The sequence below is a fragment of the Nannospalax galili genome, unplaced genomic scaffold (genome assembly GCF_000622305.1).
Source record: "Nannospalax galili isolate Female #2095 unplaced genomic scaffold, S.galili_v1.0 scaffold63, whole genome shotgun sequence".
NCBI lineage: Eukaryota > Metazoa > Chordata > Mammalia > Rodentia > Spalacidae > Nannospalax > Nannospalax galili.
In genome coordinates, this window is record NW_008355272.1 from 7,830,054 (window position 1) to 7,845,419 (window position 15,366).

The 15,366-nt window shown below is 39.7% G+C and overlaps 1 long non-coding RNA gene across 1 annotated transcript in view; it reads right to left on the reverse strand.

Moving 5' to 3' along the window:
- Positions 1-15,366, reverse strand: part of LOC103749462 — a 203,102-nt gene that overhangs the window by 60,350 nt on the left and 127,386 nt on the right. Inside the window, exons 12-13 of the long non-coding RNA XR_607944.3 lie at positions 13,296-13,518; positions 9,324-9,373 (exon numbers count right to left, since the gene is read on the reverse strand). This is a non-coding gene — a long non-coding RNA (uncharacterized LOC103749462). The remainder of the gene's footprint in view (positions 1-9,323; positions 9,374-13,295; positions 13,519-15,366) is intronic.

The following is a 15,366-nucleotide window of genomic DNA, read 5'->3' on the forward strand; positions in this document are numbered from 1 at the left end:
AAAGGTCATCAATGAGTAAACAGATATTAATGGTTAGCTGGATAACCAGCACATAAGCACCTCACATTAATAATTAACAGCAGGAAAATCGAGCACTTTCAACCAAGCTCAGGAAAGTGCGTGCTCACAGAGAAACCCCAGGAGAGGACCAGCAAAGCTCAGATGTGGTTTCTGGTTGCTGGAGATCGGAAAACTCACTTTCCCATTTTTCTGTTCCTCAGATTGGCACCAAAATCCAGTTTGGAGATGGTCATGTTGAAAAAAAAAAAAAAAGAAACAAAGGAAACAAAGTAGGTTGGTAGAAGAAAAACTTGTAGATAACCATTTCTTCAATGAATAATACTTAATGCAACACTTGGGATCCTCCTGGTTTTCGTTCATAGTAATGTGCACTCGATCAGGAATTTAAAGCTAACCTACAGAATCTTTCTTATATTATTATATTGATGTTCATACTCCAAGTTGGGAGGGTTCCATTGAGCATATGCTGACTGGCATTCCCCATTCTCTGATCTCAAGTACCCAGGATGATGGCCTTGAACTCTATATCCTCCAGCTTCCCCTCCTGAGTGCTGGGACAGAGGTGTATGTTATGTTCCTGGCTCACCCCAGGTTCTTAGTGAGAGAAGCTAAATCCAGAATTTTATATATGAAAGTAGAGGATTGAGTGGACAGGAAAATGGGTGAGTGGGTGAGTTATTCTAGGGCTGTGGAGAAGCCAGGGAATGAAGGTGCCTGAGTCCTGCAGAATGCTACACTGGGGACTAGGGCCTGAGACCTCAGAATATTTTTAAGGAAACCATATTTTATGTGAAATCTCTAATTTCTGGACTTTAATATGTTCATTCCTCATGGGAACCCTGCTCTGGCTAAACAAAAGACATCTTAGAAGGCCACGTGAGGTCACATTACATCTCCTGTTCATATTTTAAAAGGAAGAAATGAATGAATGTGTTAATAAATAAATGGATTCCCAAAACTTTGCCAAAGAAAAAAAGAATGTATCTTTAAAATTGTTATAGGGCCTGGAGAGATGGCTCAGTGGTTAAAAACACTGGTTGTTCTTGCGGAAGACCCAGGTATCCGACAGCCTCTTCTGACCTCCGTGGACATTGCATGACATGGGTGCACTTACCTACCTACAGGCAATACACGCTTACACATAAAAAGAAAAATAATAAATAAAATGAAATAAAATTATTATAGAGTTTCTCTTCTCCTCATCTCCTCTCCCCCCACCTCATTTCCTCTCCTTTGTTCCCATCCCCCGCTCCAAGATTTGATACTGCTGTGTAGCCCAGGCTGGCTTGAAAGTCATAGCAATCTTTCTGCCTCAGTCCCTCAAGTGCTGGGATTACAGGCATGAACCAGCATGCCCCACTTTCTCATCTCTTTTAAAAATGCTATTATAGTAGTCTATAAGAATATTTGGAAAAACAAAATGAATAAAGTAAGGCAATAGAAATAATAGGAAGCAGAATATCAGTGAGGACCTGAAACACTTAGAACCATGTGAATAAAACTCACATTGAGACATTTTTATAAGTGCAGCCAAATGGTTTACAGATGAGCGACCAGCAATGCTTTCAAATATAATGCAAATAAATCCAATTTTTTCAATAAATATGTAGTTTGACTATCAAGCCCATAGGAGATATTGTGACATATTCAACCTGAAAATCAAATTATTTAAGGTTGGTTATACTAATAACAGCCTCTAACCATCTGCCAAGGTGGACTATAAAACCAGGTGATCCAAAGGCATAATCAGGACACATTTGAGAGGAAGGAAGCTTGCTTCCCAGTGGCAAGAGGGGTAGACTGGACAGGCACGAATATCAGGAGTGCATCGGTCTACTGCTTCACAATCTGGTACTCTCCTCCACAGGCACAGCCTACCATGTGCACTCTTATCATGAACCATGGGTTCAATGAGATGAGCTGTCTCATGTCTTCTCAAGGAGTCTTCCTGCATCACCCTTACTTTTGACATGGGTCTTCTATAAACTTCTACCACCTCAGTGTAGCCCTCTGCAGTTCATCAGAACACTCTACTGTGATTACTCAGGTGGCTTTTGCTTACCTCTGAACTACAGTTGTGGGTCTGCATGTCATCTCCCCAAAAGCCTCCTCATTCCTTTATGAAGGCAGAGATTACTGTTTTCATCTTTAAACCATATGTACTAGTCCATTTTTGGTGCTATAACAGAATTCCTAAGTCTGGATAATTTATAAAGAGTATAGGTATATTTAGGCACAGATTTCTGGAGCCTATGAAGACTAAGGGCAGGAGGATGAAACCGGCAGGCAGAAAACAGAAGGGTAAGTGGATGTAGAAAGTAGAGAGAAAATGGAGCTGACCTCTCATAACAACTAGCATATTACTGTGAGAAAAGTCCTAATCCATTCATTGCGCTCCATCCCCATGACCCAAACACCTCCCATTAAGCCCTACACAAAACACTAATGCCTCAGTATAAGCTATGTTGGGGATGAGCCATAGCCACACCAGAGTACCATGCTTAGAAAACGGCACTTTAATGGCACACAACAGCATAAAGGAATGAAATGAATGGGTCTCAGATGGTTAATCCACTCTGTCAACTTGACTGGATTTGGAATCACCAAGGAGACACAACTCTGGGTATGCCTGGGAGAGTGCTTCCAGAAAATTTTAGCTAAGGTTGAAAGACTATCTCTGAAAGTGGGCAGTACTATGCCATAGACTAGGTCCCTGGAATGAATAGAGCAGGAAAAGAGGAGAAAGTTGAGCATAACATTCATCTCTTTCTCTCTCTTCTTCCTGCTTGTGAATGCAACATGAACAGCCACCTCACGCTCCTGCCCACAGCAGTAGCTGTTCTTAATTAGGTGCCTTCCCTGCTATGATGGGGAGAGCATGTGCTGTATTCTCAAACTGTGAGCCAAAAATAAACCCTCCTCCCTGAAGTTGTTTCCTGTCAGGTATTTGGTTACAGTTACGAGAGACGTAACTAACACAGCATCTAAGAAATGCCCTTCAGAAAACAGGCTCTAAAAATAATACTAAACAAGATCTCTTTACTTTTTTCATCTAAACTTTTGCACACATTGACTGTAACCACATTTGTAGCAGAAAGTTTTATTTTGAATGGATCTCATTAATCATAGTAGTAAAATAGTGATGGTTCTGTTCAATTCAGCTTTGGAGTCCTCACCTCCAGATGGACAATGCTATCAGATCACCTGTCTTGCCATGCTCCAGGGTGGTGAAGGAGGCTGTCTGCAGTGATCATGTGATCATATATGGCCGACTTGTTCTATAAAGAGTAAGGTCTCAACCACAGTCTGGACTGAGTGGCCAACCTGACCCCCCAAAATCGCCTTCTCTGCTTACCTCTGTCTACTTCTCTTAACCTTCTCTATCTACTGTCTTTGACCTACCTTATACATAGGCAGGACTCTGTGTCTGAGGGTTTCCAAACCTTGGATATCACCTGCTACAGAGCAAGTACACACTACATTTATAATAAATAAATTCTTTAAATTTATTTTTACTTTATGTGTTTGAGTGTTTTGCCTGCATGTATTTAAGTGCTCCCATGTCATGCAGTGCCCACGGAAGGCGGAAGAGGGTGAGCCTCCATGTGGGTGCTGGGATTCAAACCTGGGTTCTCTGCAAGACTGTAAAAGAAGAGTCAGTGCTCTTAACTAATGAGTCATCTCTCCAGCCCCAACAAATGATTTTTTTAAGGCTAGGCAAATATCAAAGAGATTTCATTCAATCAGATTGTACTGGAAACATTTAGTAAGATAGGATATGAGGGGCTGGAGACCTGGCTCAGTGGTTAAGAGCACTGAATGCTCTTGCAGAGGACCAGGTTCAATTCCCAGCACCCACATGGCAGCTATGAACCATCCTTAACTTCAGTTCCAGGGGAATCCGAAGCCCTCTTCTGACCTCTGCGGCATTGCATGACATGGATGCACTCACATACATCCAGGCAATACACTCATACACATAAAGTAAAAATAATAAAATATTTTTTAAAAAAGATAAGTATGAAGAAAAGGGAATTATTCACAGACTGCATTTGCTCCATACTCTATACAATAATCTTATTTACTTTACTTGGGATTTCCCAGCGTGCTGTGAAGTAGTTCACATTGTCCTTTTCCATGGAAGGAATCTAGTTCCACTGACAACCAATATCACACAAGGGATACACAACTAATCATGGGAAGTGCCAAGTCCCTTACCAAGAATTCCACAGTCTCCCTATGACAAAACCTGTATTTCAGGGACTAAGTATCTCCAAGCACCTCTGATATCAGAGAGTCAATGACTTTGATTCTAGCTTAGTCCTTGGACCACAGATGTGAAGATAGAGTTTCAAAGGCAGGGATATGGTCAAAGTCAGAAAAACTAAGTAAAAGTGTGTGTGAGAAAAAGATAGGCAGTAAAAGTTGCTCAGTATTCACGACAGCCAATACACATAGAGTAGAATAATATTGTCATTCAGCCATTAACATGAGTGAGATATTGTCATTTGGGGCAACGTGGATGAATGGACATGGAGACAATTATGTGAAACAAAACAAGCAGACACTGAGAGAGAAAAACCCACATGATCTCACCCTCATGGATCTTATAGAAGTGGAGAGTAGAGTGGTGCTTACCACAGACTGAGAAAGAAGAGGAGGTAGATGGAGAGAGGATGGTAGGGTTCCATGATGCCCCTAAAGACGAGTGATAACCTATCACACCGTAGAATAACTGTTTACATCGGCTTCCCATCACTAGAATTAAATGCCTGAAATAACTAATTTCTAAACAGCGACAGTTTATTTTGAACTCTGTTTTTAGAGGACGCACCCAACGATCAAGCAGAACCACCATTTTCAGGCTTCCGGCGATGAAGCGAGATGGCCACTGTAGGGAACGTGTGGCAGTGCAAACCACTCACTTCATGGCTAGAAAGCTGATGAAATGACAAGTGTTCCAGATGATGGGCGCACCAAACACAGTGATCTAATGACTAGGTTTCCTATACACTGAAATACCACACTGCAATCTGTAAGTATGTACAACTGTTTGCCACTTTAAATTATCAAAAACTTATTTTCTAAAGGGCTTTTATGTCTCACAAGTTATAGCCTGTTTCTACGTCACCTTCATTCAATTTATAAATGCACTTTGTAGTTCACAAATTTTGTGTGTCTGTTCATGTATACGTGAGTATGCATGCTTGTATATGCCCATGTGTGTGGAGGCCAGAGGTGGATGGTGGGTGCCTTCCTCACTTGCCAGTCTCCACCTTATTTTCTGAGACATGGTCTCTCACTGACTCTAGAGCTCACTAATTCAGCTAGAACTAGACTGGCTGGCCAGCAAGCCTCAGGGGTCCTTTCTGAGCCTCTCCAGTGCTATGGTCATGGGCATGCATGCCCCACAGTGCCCAGCTTTTAAACATGAGTTCTAGGGGATTAGACTCAGGTCCTCCCACTGAACCTTCTCCTCAGCCTCACAATATTTTTTTCTTTGTGTCATCTAAACTGTTATAAAACTTGAATATATTTTCAGCTCACATGGAATTATATCCTACATAACTAAACAAAGTTTCTCCATCTTCACAAAACACCAATGACCTCTCTCTTAGGTAAGAGATCAAGACTATTGACTGAAACCCTGGCAGGAAAAATGGAGCTTGACAAAGAAAATTCTCATAAACAATAATTAGAATAATAATTAAATGCCAGAAAAGGACAAAAGCCTGTGCACTCTTTAAACCTTAGGAAAGAATAAACTAAAATAAACCCTCTGTGAAAACCACTTGGGTTGTTTTTAAAAGGTCTCCCAAATTTTCAATGGCTCTGTTATTAGCGATTCTTAATGTATGAGGTCGTCATTTCAGAATAAATCTTTCAGTAATTCAAAACAAGGACTCTTCAGTAAATAGTTGAAATTAAGGGGGGAGTTGGAGTCATCTGGTTTCCATTAGGATGATAAAATAGTTCACTTGAAACCTTTTACAATATGCTTTGTTATAGGGAGGTGTCTGCCCGGCTCACTCCATCACTGGCCATTTGACACAACATAAAAAGCTTCAAAAGCCATGTTAGGCCTCTTAATCAAAAACTAATTGTAATAGATATTGGGGAGTGTTAACACGGTGACCGCGGGGTTGTAGCAGTGGTGTGGAAGCGGCAGTGAACATTAAACACAACCCGGGCTCGATAGGGCTTATCTCAGCTTCAGAGTTCAGAACTAAGTAGAGCCGGCCCGTATCTCCCCGCTCTTGCTTTGTACCACTTTTCGAGTTAATTGCCCTGTAAAGCTTCGTCTTCTTAATGAAATTTATAACGTTGTCAGAAATCTTGGAAGGCATGGCTGTGGTTTAGGAGACTTTACAGAAAACAGAGACGTAAACACAGGGGAAAAGCAAATACATACTCAGCGCCTAATGCATGTCGGACTGGGCAGAGCTGGTACAAGGCTCCCAGGCTCAGGGGAGGGGGAGGCACTGGGAGCACATTAACTCTTTCAAGCCTGTGATGGGATCTTCACTGAACAGCTCTAATGGAAGGTAGTAATTGTCATCTTAGGGCTAGTGGTAGGCATCGAGACTTACGAGGCTAGAACTCCCAGCCAGCCGGGACAGAATGGAGGCTTGTCAGGCTCCACACTGTATCAACAATATGGCCTGTGCCCAGTAAATGTTTTCAGGACTAATGCATGGATGAATGATCTTATTCATAGAATGCAGTGCTTCACAATTTCCAGGGTGCTTTCAAGCTGGATGATCGCTATGACTACCCTCTGACAAGCTTAAGGTTTCATTAACAATCGATCTAATCTCAGATGGCTGCTCCATAACTCTCACTCCCGCCTTCCTCGTGTTTGCTAACTCAGACTAAGGCGCATCTTAAAAGTTAAAGAGCACAGGCAATTTTAGGTAGTGAGTTAAGTCCTGAAACAGAAAAGAGGAGAGAAGAAGGGGAAAGCTGGTGAAGTCTGATTAGGTCTGGAATTTAATTAACAGTACTGTTCATGACTCTGCTTTCTGGTACTATGGTTTCGTAGGAGGTTAACATTAAGGCAAACTGGATGAAAGGGGGATAGAAATAGACATTCTATGCGATATTTTGCATTTTTCTGTCACTCTAACATTCTAAAATAAAAAAGCTTTTGAACATAGCTGATTTACTACTAAAGAATAAGTTTGTTGTGCCAAACTGGCATTCAGATAATTCTAACAAGTATTACTGGAAGAAAAGTAAGACATCCCACTAATTGTCAACTAGCTAGAAAAACTCGCTGGACAGTAAGTGAAGATGACATAATTTCTCATTCTGTTTTATATGTTCTTATATTGATATTGTGCCTTGAATGTTTTATCCTGAAAAGGAGGAATTGTTTTCTGATGATAGAAGAAATGAAATCAGGACCTGGGGAGATGGGTCAGTGAGAACGTGTTTGCTATGCAATCACGAGGATCTCAGCTGAATCCCTTAGAAGTCACATAAACACCAAAGGAAGCAAAGACAGGAGAATTCCTGAATCTTGATGCCAGCCAGTTTAGCTTTATCCATCAGCCCCAGGTCCCAGTGAGAGATCCTGTCTCAAAGTCCAAGGTGAACAGTGTCTGAAGAACAAAACTCATTTGGCCTCCACATGCACGCACACACACACACACACACACACACACACACACACACAGAGACATGAATGCACATATACACAAGAAATGAGATCATTGCCGCTATTTTTCTATCTATAAAATTACTAACATTAAAAATAACTTTAAATTGTTTTTTAAAATGAATGTTTTGTTTTGTTAAAAAAAAAAAAAGATGACACACACACAGAATTGATGTGGGAAGCTATCTGACCATAGGCCAGTCTGTTTGGTTTTAGCCCCATCCAGAACTTCAGCTACCACCACTTTGCATGATTTCCAAGTGCCCGCTTGGACATCTACCCTGTGCTTTAGCCCCGATGCCTGCACAGTCAGCCCAAAGAAAATAACTGTGCATCAGGCCAGGCCTCCACCCCTTCTTTCTACCTGGCTACCTACAAGTGTACTCTTCTTTCCCACCACGTCACCCTCGCCATCTTGTCTACTGAAGTTCTTTTCTGTGCTTTAGGTAGCAAAGAGCCATCTGCATTGTCTAGGCTGGCCTGCCTTTGTTCTCCAGAACTTCACACATATTTCACAGAACTACATATATGATATGAATCTCTGCTCTTATACTTACTGCACTTTCTGCTATTTATGCATGTGACAAACTCTTCTATGCTCAAATCCCAGAAGGACAGAATTGTGATTCTTTATCCTCATGCCCTCACTGTTGTTCATCTGAAACCATTTGGGCATTGATACATGAAAAGGAAAAAGCACCTTTAAAAAGTTTACCATGACACTGAAGACGTTATTCTACAAATTAGAAGATTGGTTGGACCACTTTTGAAGTAGGCAAAGAATAAGTGCCTGTGAGGGTCCCAGTTCTAAGTGACACATCTACAATGCAGCCTCTACATCTAAGGCTCAGGGAACATCATGGAAGAAGGGGCAGAAAGATTGTAAGAGCTGGAGGGAAAAGACACCTCATGCTACTTAATGCATTCTAGACACGGTAGGAAGCTGCATAGTATGGTAGTCTAACAAGATCTGCATAATGACAAAACCAAATGGCATGTCAAAGTGGATGGGGTAATGTCATGGGGCCCCACGTCCAGGTGAAGAGCTAGAGGTAATCAATGAATGCTGGAGGAGGGAGAACCAGTTTTCTGCAGGGACTAAGCACCCTGAGAGTTTATCTAACCCCAAGTGGGCAGCACTAAACACAGGCACACACAAATGGACTCAGTGAATTATAATGGATTCAGTGCATTACATGCATACATATTTATAAATATATGTATGCATATGTAACAATAATAATCAAAGAAGAGGAGAGAAAATTGAGATGAACGGGGGGGCATGGAAAGAGTTGGTGGGGGATTCAGAAGTGTGGAAATAATGCAAATACAATACTCATGTATGAAATTTTCAAAAACTAAAGCCATAAAATGAAAAAAATTTTAAAGTAACCAAAATGTCAACAGCATGCCTGCTGGAGAGTTTGCTTCTCTCTGCTATTAGGGAGTCTGAGAAGGCTCTGCTCTCAAGATTGGCCCTGCAACATAGCCTCTGGTCTATGGGTCTTAACAGCCTATTCAAAGGTAGTTCAGTACCCCCAAATGTGTCTGTCTGCCTACTTAAAGTATGAGGAGGAGGAGGTGGGGTGCTAGCAATTTCCTTTGAAGTTATTAGATAGCCAAGACAAATGGCTACACCTACCTGTAAGGGTGGCTGGGAAATATATTTCAGCTACAAGGTCTTCTAACCACCTAAAAAGGCAGGAGAAAATGAGGCATTAAAGTATAGTTCTGAACCCTTGCCATAGTTATTTTGTCTTGTAGAAATTAGCCTACTTAGAACTGGGCATAATGCCTGTAATCCCAGAACTCACAATGCAGGATATTGGATTTGAGGCCAATCTGGGCTACATAGCAGGACCTTGTCTTACAAAATAATAATAATAAAAAGGAATACAGGAAGGAAGGGAGTTAACTTGTGCATGTATTTCTATTTTTATAGATTTTTCCCTATAAGAATAGCAATATTTTATGACAACATTATTGAGATATATTTAACATAGCATGAAATAAACCCATTAAATGTGTGAATCCAGTGGTTTTTAGTCACAGAACTGCACGATCAGCATTATTCAATTTCAGAAAATTTTCATCGCCCTCAAAAGAAATACTGTGTCCATCAGCAGTCTCTAGATTTTCTTCTCCAACATTCCTGGCAGCCACTAACCCTATTTCTATCTCCACGGATTTGCCTGGCCTTGGCATTTCATATAAATAGAAAAATACACTATGTGGTCTTAGGAGTCTGGTGTCTCTCACTCAGTGTATAATGTTTTCAAGGTTCATAGTTGTAGCATATATTAACACCTTGTTTCTTTTTATGAACATATAAGATCCAATGTGTGGATGTATCATGTTTTGTTTGTGCGATCACCAGTTGATCAGTGCTTGGGTGGCTTCCACACTGACTGCTTAAATAATTTGGCTGAGGATGCTCCTGAAGAAGTTTTTGTGTGGACATATGTTTTTAGTTCTCCTGGGTGCATGCCTAAGTGTGGAATTACTGTATCATATGGAAACTAACATTTTGAGAAATTGACACACTGTTTCCCAAAGTAGTGGTGGCATTCCCCCATCCCAGTGCCTAGGGTGCCAGTTTCTCTCCTTACCAACCCTTGGTATTATCTGTCTTATTTTCATCATCCTTGTGAATATGTGCAATGGAATGTCATTGTGGTTTGATTTGCATTGTCCTAAAAACTAAAATATTGGAGATCTTTTCATGTGCTTATCAGCCATTTGCATATTTTCTTCAGAGAAAAATATCTACTTGAATCATACTACACAAAGCTCTTGTATGTGGGGGGTTGTACATGTATGTGCAGATACACACACACACACACACACACACACACATGGAGAACAGAGGTCAACCTCAAGTATTGTTACTTACGTGCCATTCACCTTGTTTTTGAGGCAGGATCTCTCATTGGCCTGGACCTTGTCAATTAAGCTAAGCTGTCTGGCCAGTGAAACCCAGGTATCTCCTGTCTGAGAATCCCCAGTGCTGGGATTACAAACACATTGTGCCAGCTTTTTACATGGGTTCTGGGGCTCAACTCAGGGCCTAATCTCTGCCTAGCAAGCACTTTACTGACTGAGCCATCTCTTCAGTACCTCAAAACCACCTTTTAATTGAGCATTTGTCTATTTTCCAGTCCCAGGGTATTTGACAGCCTCTTCCGACCTCCGTGAGCAGTGCACAACATGGGTGCACTTACCTACATGCAGGCAATACACGCATAAACATAAAATAAAAATGAATAAATAAATTTTTTAAAAAAGGATTTATTGTTCAGTTTTAAAATAGCTCTTATATTCTGGATACAAGTTCTATACCAGGTATGTGACTTGAAAATATTATTTTTCCATCCTGTGACTTGTGCTTTCACTTTCTTGATGGTGTTTTGAAATATAAAAGTTTCTTGCTCACTTTAATAAAGTCAGAATTTTTGTTGCTTTTGCTGTTGATGTCATATTCAGGAAACTATTGCCTAATTTAGTTTAAGCTATTACATTGAATTCTGTGATCCATTTTGAGGCTATTTTTGGACATAATGTGGAACAGAGTGGTCTAATTTTATTCTTTTACAGGTGAATACTTAGTTGCCCCAGTGTCACATTTTAAGAAGATGGTGTTTTTTTGCATCAACTTGTCTTGGCACCCTTGTCCAAAATCAATTGACTAAACAAGCATTTGTTTCTAGATTCTCAATTCTATTCCATTGATCAACGTGTTTACCTTTATGCCCAAACCATATTATCTTGACTAACTTTGGAATTAGTTTTCAAATTTGAGTCCTCCAATTTTGCTTCTTTCCCAAATTGCTTTGTTTGTGCTATACTGGGTCCCTTTTGTCACTATTTAAATATTAATACAAACTTTTCCATGCAAGAAAAAAAGCAGTGGTAATTTTGATAGGCCTTTGTATTGATTCTATAAACCAATATTAATTCTTCCAGTTCATGAACATGGGATACCTTTCAATTATCTAGAACTTTACCTTCATTCCATGATATTTGATAGTCTTTAGCATATGGCTCTTGCATATACTTTCTCAAAATTATTCTAAAAGATTTTATTTTTTGTGATGCTAATAAATAGAATTATCTTCCAAGCTTCATTTTCTGATAGTTTATTGCTAGCATATAGAATTAGAACTGATTTTTGTATACTGATCTTACATTCTACAATCTTGGAAGCTCACTTATCATATCTAATAAGAACTTTTGTTGTTATTGTTGTTTTGTTCTGGGGGGGGCTTGGGAGGGATGCTTTTTGTTTGTTTTTGAGACAGGGTTTCCCTGTAGCTCCAGCTGGCTTGAAACTCACTATGTAGACTAGGCTGGCCTCACTTTCACAGAGAGCCTCTCACTCCTGGGTGCCACTGTGCCCCGTTTTCTAATAAAAATTTTACAAATTCTTTGAGATTTTTCTATGAAAGATATCATAGATAGATGAGATCATATCATCTTCAAATGGAGATAATTTTATTTCTTCCAATATGAGTACCTATATGTTTATAATTATAATGTATTTTTGATAGTTGACACTTTCATTATTATAAAGTTTCTAGTCTCTTCAGCAGCAATTTTTTAATTAATTTTTTTTTAATTTTATGCTTATGAGCATATTGCCTACATGTGTGTAAGTGCCTCCATGTCGTGCAATGCCCCTGGAGTCAGAAGAAGGTGCTGGATCCCCTAGAACTGGAGTTACAGAAGGTTGTTAGCAGTCTCTGGGTACTGGGAATTGAACTGTGTCCTCTGCAAGAGCAGTCAAGTGCTCTTAACTGCTCAGCAGCCATTTTTTTGTCTTAGCAGCTAATTAATAGAGTCACTCTAACTGGCTTTTGACTACTATCTGCCCAGAATATTTTTCCATGTTTCTACTGCCAATTGTTTGTGTCTTGGGATATAAAATGTATCTTTTGTAGGCAAGATTGAGATGAACCATCTTTTTTTTTAACTTAAAAAATTTTTTTATTATTTTTATTTTATGTATATGCATGTATTGCCTGCATGTAGGTAAGTACACCTGTGTCATGCAATGCCCATGGAGATCAGAAGAGGCTGTTGGGTCCCCTAAGACTGGAGTTGCTGACAGTTTTTAGCTGCCATGTGGGTGCTGGGATTCGAATCCAGGTCTTCTGCAAGAACAACCAGTGTTCTTAACCACTGAGCCATCTCTCCAGCCCTGAGATGAACCATCTTTTTAAAAGTCATCTTTTAGTACATTTGTCAAACTCTGCCTTTTGATTGGAATAACACATTAATATTAAATAATTATTGAGACATTCATATACAATACGATATTTTAACAATCTTGCTATTTGTTTTACTTCTTTTCTTAGTGGTTATCCTGAGTATAATAATCACCATCTTAACTTACAATGATGAAGTTTATATTACAACAAGCTTAATTTTAATCATATGTGACAACTTGGCTACAACACGGCTCCATTTCCTCTGCCTCCTTTGTGCAATTGTTCCTATAATCTATATATTTGCCCACATAAGCAAATTTTATATTTCTTGCTTATGAAGTTGGCTTTTAAACAAAAGGAGAAAATATTAACAAACAAAAATTCTTTATACTGTCTTTCCTACTTACCTGTGTGGTTTCATTTACCAGTTACTGAGTTTCTGCTTCCTATCCTCTCATCTCCACATGAAGGATCCCCTTTAATCTTTCTTGCAGGGAAATCTGTAAGCCACAATGGTTCTTTTTCTTTCCTTTTTCTTCTTTTCCTTCTTCTTCTTCCTCTTCTGCTTCCTCCTTCTTTTCTACCATCTTCTTTGGTCTTGAATTTATTTCTTGTTTCAATTTTTTATGCCTGTGGAAGACAAAAGGGCATCAGATCTCTTAGCACTGGAGTTATGGATGGTTTTCACCCACCACATCACTGCTGGGAACTGAACCTGGGTCCTCTGCAAGAGTCGTCAGTGCTCTTTAATGGCTGAGACATCTCTCCAGTCCCTATTTAATTTTGCTGGATGATTTTGCCTGGAATAGGACTCTTGCTGGATCATCTGTCCTCCTTTTCATGATGTGCAACGTTGCCCGTCTGGCTTCTGATACAGTTAGTCATTGCTCTTACTGAGGAATCTCTGGTTCCCTTGCTACTTTCAAGATTTTTTTCCTTTCCTTTGTCTTTTAATGCTTTGATTATGATAAAGTGATGCTTCCAATGTGGCTTAAAGTCACTCCTTCCTCTCTTAGTGTGGGCTTTGAACTCATGTAGAAAAATGACTATCATGTAAAATAGAAACAACAGTGCTTACCACTTTGGTTTGTGGGAATGAAATAAGATAATTCTATATTCTGCCTGAAAGAAAAATATTGCATATAAGTTTATTCTTCTCAAAGCAAGAATTGCTTTGAGGAGTATATCAGAAGGGGGAACATCTTGTCTGCAGCTCCTCTGCACTGTCCTCTCCTCAGCTCAGATATCACCAGAGAGGCATCTCTTGATCCCTCCAGGCCCCTCCACTGGTCATTCTGTTTCCTGTTGCAGATTGAGTATCACTTGTCCAAGAGATTGGAAAAAGAAATGTTTCAGATTTATGGTTTGTTTTTTGATTTTGTAGTATTGGCATATATACAATGGGATAGCTTGGAGATGAGACCCAATTGTAAACAAAAAACTCATTAATATTTCATGCATATTTTATACAGACTGAAGGCAGTTTTCTTTAATACTTTTAGTGCACATACATTTTGACTATAACCTACTGTATGATGTCATGGGTAGAAGACTCTGCCAGTGGTATTGTGGTGGTGATCGTAAGGTTTCACATTCTATAGCAGTCTGGATTTTAAATTATCCAATTAGGGATGTCCTTGAGTGGCAATTATCCTAATTCATCTAGGTCTGGGGATTTGTTGAGTTGCAAGATTTTTCTATCCTAAAATTAGGACAATCTGAGCATCACAGGAAGTTCTCCACCTACTGTCAGTTTTCAACTATCAGCTCTATTTTTTTAACGGTCCTGGCTACTATCTGATACCATTCAATTTGCTTTTTATATGTTTATTTTTTAGTTCCTTCAGCCTTGGGTATAATCCCCATGAGGATCTAGGTAGGCCTTTGTCTGTATGGTTTTATGCACATGTGTGTAACACTACCCTGGTGCTTAATAAGGACTAAGTTATTTGTTGAAATTCAAATGCATTTTTTGATTACTTGATTCCTTTTTGTTTTTTACATGCATATGTATGTGTGATGAGCCTGTGTATATGTATGTTTGAATATGTGTGAGTGCATGTGTAAGTGTGCCACTGCATATGCATATATGTGCACAAGCTTGTAGAGGCCCAAAGTTGAAGTCTGGTAGCTTCCTTGATGGCTTTCTACTTTATTTATTGAGGCAAGGTCTCTCACTGAACCCAGAGCTCACCAAATCCAGCTCATCTAGCAAGCCAGCTTGCCCTAGGGATCCCATCACTGCCTCCCAAATGCTAAGATTACAGATGACTGCCATACCCTCCGGGCTTTCATGTATGTGGTGGAGACCCACCATTGCGCCATCGTTCCAACCCTGATTCTTTTTTAAAAAATATTTTTCTGGGAACCAAACCCAGGTCTTCTGCAAGAGCAAACATTGCTCTATCTCTCCAGTCTACTGATTCCTTTTTATAAAGTCTAGTTTTCCTGTTTTCAAGTTTAATAATATAAAAACAT